This window comes from Eretmochelys imbricata, chromosome 9, assembly GCF_965152235.1.
Source record: "Eretmochelys imbricata isolate rEreImb1 chromosome 9, rEreImb1.hap1, whole genome shotgun sequence".
Taxonomy (NCBI): Eukaryota; Metazoa; Chordata; order Testudines; family Cheloniidae; genus Eretmochelys; species Eretmochelys imbricata.
In genome coordinates, this window is record NC_135580.1 from 24156208 (window position 1) to 24161794 (window position 5587).

Below are 5587 nucleotides of genomic sequence, written 5' to 3' on the forward strand. Positions count from 1 at the left end.
AACAGATTGTTTAAACACAGCTATTTAATGGCCTTTCACCAGTAAATGATCCATCTGAGAGCTCTCTCCTTTTATTTAGTTGGCAGATCTACAAACCCACTTTGAAATATGGTTATGCTCTGAAAAGTGACTCTGTAAAAATGGCATTCTACAGTTCCCTGTTTGTCATTGCTCAAAGACTCCTTGGCAGTTCTGCTTGGGGTTTTCAAGCAAAATGATGTTTTTCTAGCTGCCAGTGCTGCCATCTCAGATTGAGATCTGAGCATCAAACTGGGTTCTTGCTGGTTCATACATCAGCACCAGCAGTAAAGATTCTGCATCTAGAATTTAGTTAATAATTCTGTGGATAGTACATGAGCCAGAATTGACTCCACCTTCTTCTCAGAGCTATGTCACTTTTGCTATGCTAATAGGGATGAAATGTAGTTTTAAAAAACCCACTATTTTTGTTACTGAAGTTTGTGTATTCAGAGCCATATCTACTAAGGGAGCAGCTCTGGTGAGTGAGAAAGCATCAGTCACACTTCTAGCAATTCTTTAAGCCTAGATTAGTAGTTTTCTGTATTCACTATGAGTTGTATGACGGTAGGAGAGGCCCTGCAAATAAACTGGTTCTGCTCAGTGACAAAACCATTTGGCAGTGACAGAACTGGAACCTCTCTGAAGTAGTTAGCAGTCTCCAAGCCAAAATCAAATATCAGCAGTCTCAATGTTGGGATGTCAAATTGAAATTAAAACTGTCCAAACCATGCTATTTTGGGTTCAGATGGATTTCAGCAAAGGTTTTGTTTTGCTTCTTTTCATGCGATTGAACATCATTTGAGTTTGCCACTAAAACACAATATGGTGAAAGCAAAATTCAGAACAAATCTAGTGTGTTTTGTTATGCTCTTTGCATATGGGCTTAGGAGGGTTCGTCTGACCCATATCAACAGTTGTCATAAGTTTCACTATAAAACCAAAGCAAAATCCTGAAACACAGTTTTGAAAAATGTTTAAGTATCTAGAGACTGCACATATGTTTGCTCCGTTTCAGTAAAGTGTCATGGGTCACAAAGTTTCACTTATAACTCAGCCAGCTACACTTGCATGTTTGAACCTGCATGTAATTGAGTTGTTCATGGTTTCTGATTTCATGGGGACAAGTCGTATAATTTTAGTGATAATGTATTCGTGTCATTTGTTTGTAACATAGTGATGTGTTGATTTTTGCACTGCAGTGTCATCACCTTGGGATGCCTCCTTAGAATAGGATTCCTCAACATGTGGGTCGGGACCCCCGGAGAGAGACATCTCCAAGAGGGTCACAGAATTTAAATTAACCTTGTAAATTTTTCCATTTTTACAATATACTGAAATTTTGCACCTAATTATATGCAAGGAAAATGCAGAATCCTTCTATATTTAAAGATTTTTCTGGTTAGTTATCAATTTTTCTGAAGTTAATTGATGCAGACTGGCTTAGAACATCATCCATACCTATATGTGTTGATTAAGTTATAGGGATTTATCTGTAACTACAGTATATCACAAGCTTTTATCTATCAATATTACTGTAGAGAGTAACAAATTATGCATAAGTATCCTAACTGATTTTTGTTTTAGGTTTTTGCATGTTTCTTTTTTGCATGTTTTTTTCTTTTTAAAAACTTGTTAATGGTAAAAATATCTTGATAATTTTTATAGTAAAATGCTGCCTCCTGCTGGATGAAAAGCAACATAACATCTTTCATTTGTAGTCTTGAAAATGATATTCCAAAACAATTGTTACATATTAATAATTAAAAATAGACTCATATAAAAATGAATAGTTAATAAGAAAATAAATTGGCAATGAGCACAGTGTTTGTATAAAGAAATGGTACTGCATGAGAGTGTATTGACAACTTCTCTTGCATGTTTAGAAGTTATCACATGGTCACATATGCAAACGAAGGCACCCTGGCTGTCACTTTCCTCACTCTTTGCCATTGAATGCATCCGATGAAGTGAGCTCTAGCTCACGAAAGCTTATGCTCAGATAAATTTGTTAGTCTCTAAGGTGCCACAAGTACTCCTTTCTTTTTTCCTCACTTTAATTTGTTCTCAACATCTTGATTTCGCTACATGTCAATCACTAATCAATGACATTTGTTAGGATTATTGTGCAAATCCAAATCATCCCACTAGATGGCATGCAACCATTTACAACGCAAAGTTCAGGAGTACAGTGTTCTTTTTCAGAAAATAGACACGGCTTTCGTATACATACACATAACTATTTTTCAATTATGATGATAGTGTTTATACTTCATTAATTTGTGGATAATGATGGTTACAATATCACATTTATTTCATGTTACCACTAAGTATACTGCACGTGTGCCAACTGTCTCTAGTTACAACAACACTGCATCCTAAGTAGGATCAACAGCCCCAATTATTATTATTAGCACAACATTTTCTCATTTTGTCCCTGCCAGATATTTCAATTGGGATTAAAGTGTGTTCCTAATTAATTAGCTGATGCCCTCAGCAAATACTTAACATTATTATTTATATAACACATTACCATGTAGTTGTAGCATTTATTATTCCCAGATACCCCTATTGATCAGTATAAAAGGTGAAATCCTGGCCCTAGTGAAGGCAATGGGAATTTTGCCATTGATTCCAATGGGGCCAGGTTTCCCCCTCAAATGTTGGCAGATGTGTGTAGGTGAATTTCTTGTTGAGTATTTGTAATGAAAAATAAAGAGCGCCTTTCCTTTCCTCCAGACTGATTCTTTCACCTTCTTCAGAGAATGAAACAAGAAATTAATAAAATACATCTCTTCCTTTTTTTCAGCATTTCTAAAATAGACCAGACTTGAAAAATCTTCATGAAAATTGGCCAGCCCGGGCACAAAATCTAGTCTCCCACCATCATTATCATTCCTGCAATGAAAAACTTAACAATGATTTACTCCCCGAATCAACATGTACTTTGACTCCTGACTTATACTGCTTTCACTCTGCAGCATTCTCTTATCTTGTATGTCTGTAACCCTCTCTTTTAATACTTAAGAAAATAGCTGGTACTATCAACAATTCTGTTTAATAAAATGTAATACAAAAAATACTACCCTGGACTAGTAGATGAGTAAAATTTTGCAAGGCTGAGGCCATGTCTACACAAAACGAGCCAGGAGCAGCAGTCACCTCATTTGAGAGCATCTACTCCATGCTAATTTAGTTACCTCAGTAAAGCCCTCTTGTATGAACATTCTTCAATCAGTTTAAGACAAGAGTACCTTATATCAATTTATCTTACACCTATTCCTTGCCTGTTTATTTAAACTGATGCAACTTTTATATGTACACAGGGTCTGAGATATAGCCAGTCCTGTGACTGCTGAACTGACTACTTACTCTTTCAGTATTGATCAGCTAGGTCTATTAATACTACTTCACAAATGGATTAAGTACTGAAAGCTTTGCTTGCTACCCACAGCAAACTAAGTATTTCTGTAGAAGCTGCTTATTTGTATGTAAGGGAAACACCTGGTAAATTTGTTCATTATCTCTCCTCACACTATTTTCCAGATTCTGCAGCTGCTGTTAGAAGGAGGTACATGAGATAATAGTTCCCAAGAGAAGAAAGTGGTTCTGGGGTATCAGAGCACCTGCTGCTGTAACATGGAGCCTCAGTCCATATCAAAGCTATAGATGAGTCCATCACATCATTTTGCCTTCAGGGGTCAGGCTGGAACTTCTAATGTTTTCTTGGTACAGGCCTGATATCAACATCACAGAGGGGCCTGGAAAGACACCGTTTCCCTTTGCTGCAGAGAAAGATCAAAACAAAGTGTCTGAAAGAAGCTGGATCAGATCTGTTTGTTAAGGCAAAATAGAATGAAACAGCTAGTGACTGACTTACTTTTACTGAGAACACAAGGAGAAGCTTTCAGTATTGTAAGTATACAGCCTGTTAGGCTTAGTTTTTAGGCATCACTCAATGTCCACATATGACATACTAGGATACAGCCTATGTCTACACTACCGCAGTAAGTCAACCTAAGTTACGGAACTCCAGCTATGTGAATAGTGCCGCTGGAGTCGATGTAGCTTAGGTTGACTTACTGCGGTGTCTCTCTTCAACTTACTTTACTCTTCTCGTTCAGGGTGGAGTATCGGGGTAGACCAGAGAGCGATCTGCAGTCAATCTGGTGGGTCTTCATTAAACCCGCTAAATCGACCTCCGGTGCATTGATCACTGGAGTGTTGATCTGGCAGCAGTGTAGACATAGTCACAATGAGTACTAGGTTTACAATGGCGTCAATAGCGCTGTTGTGCTCGGCCCGCATTCGGAGGGGCCCATAATGACTACATGGAGGCCCATAAATGTTTGGCACCAGGCCCACAAAATCCAGCCCTGTTCACCACTTCTTTCTCCTCCTTTTCAGGCAATGGACCAGAGAGATAGAGCTCCCCATATTCGTGAAGGCCTGTATGATCCAGACAAACTCTGCAACTCATATACCAGTCCAATCTCCTCTGCCTGCTTCTGTGCAGTGAGAGGAAGAAGTCTTTGGTGGCAGTCTCCTATCATCCTTCATTCCTCACTCTGGTGGTGGGTCCAGGAGAAGCCACCCTGTAGGGGCTCTGTCCCCACCCAGGTTCAGACAAGATCTGCTCACAGGCCACCCCCTGCATTTTTGCTGACCCCATCCATGCCCCAGTCAAGCTGTGCATGACTCAGGCTAGTCTTTGACCTGCAGTGAGGGGAAGGAGAGACCTCCACTGCTGGAACCCCCCTGGACTGTGGCAATGGGAGACCCTCCATGGGGAGTGGGGGGTATCTGCCTGGGTCCAACACGGTCACCCCAGCTTCATCCCCTGTGCCTGCTGCTGGTTAGGGGGTGAGGGGACCAAAGGCCCGGCTACACAGCCAGTACCCCTGGGGCTGCTGATCTCAGTGCACTGCAGACAGACCTGTGCGAGGGGCAGCTTGCAACCCAGGGCCAGGCTATCGCAGGGAGCCCAAGCCCAAGCCTGTGCGGGCTGGGCAAGGAAAGCATCAAGGGCCACAGAGCAAAGGCCTAATGCCAATCAAATGTAGTAAGCCAATCAGAACTCAAATCCGTCCCAAGGGGCGGGATCTGCTATCGCCCTCACAAACGGCTGCCGCGGCTGCCAAGACGGGAGGGGGGGAAGCTAGTACCGGCTCGGTCGCGCAAGAAGCTGAGGTATAGAAGTTGAGTGAGAAGGTCTCATTCCGATAAGTGACTCGCCAGAGGGGAACTTCCCGCACGGCCAGGTTAAAATGTGAAATGGCTGCGAGATCTGCGTCACTGCGTGACGGGAAGGCACGGTGGGCGGTTTTCTGCTCCCTGGCCTGCCGGAGGCGGCCGCTCGGAGCCGGAGCCAGCCCTCCGCCGGCGCCTGGGGAGCTGTTAGTGGGCGCGCGCGCGCGCGTGCGTCAGGCGGCTCCGGCTGGCCGCGGCTGTTGGCAGGGTCATGGGTAGATGTACGTCTGGTCACACGTGCCAGTGCTCGCTCGCTCGCTCCTGAGCGTGCGTGTCAGTCAAGCACGTGGGAGAAGATACCATTCACAAGTGTCCGCGT

General features: G+C 42.6%; 1 long non-coding RNA gene across 1 annotated transcript; it reads right to left on the reverse strand.

The window, feature by feature from the left end:
* Positions 1–2095: 2095 nt before the first annotated feature.
* On the reverse strand, positions 2096–5386 carry LOC144270106 (uncharacterized). The gene is made up of 3 exons (XR_013347106.1): positions 5184–5386; positions 4125–4247; positions 2096–3803 (listed from the first exon to the last, which is right to left on the reverse strand). It is a non-coding gene; the product is annotated as an uncharacterized LOC144270106 (long non-coding RNA).
* Between the last annotated feature and the right edge of the window lie 201 nt (positions 5387–5587).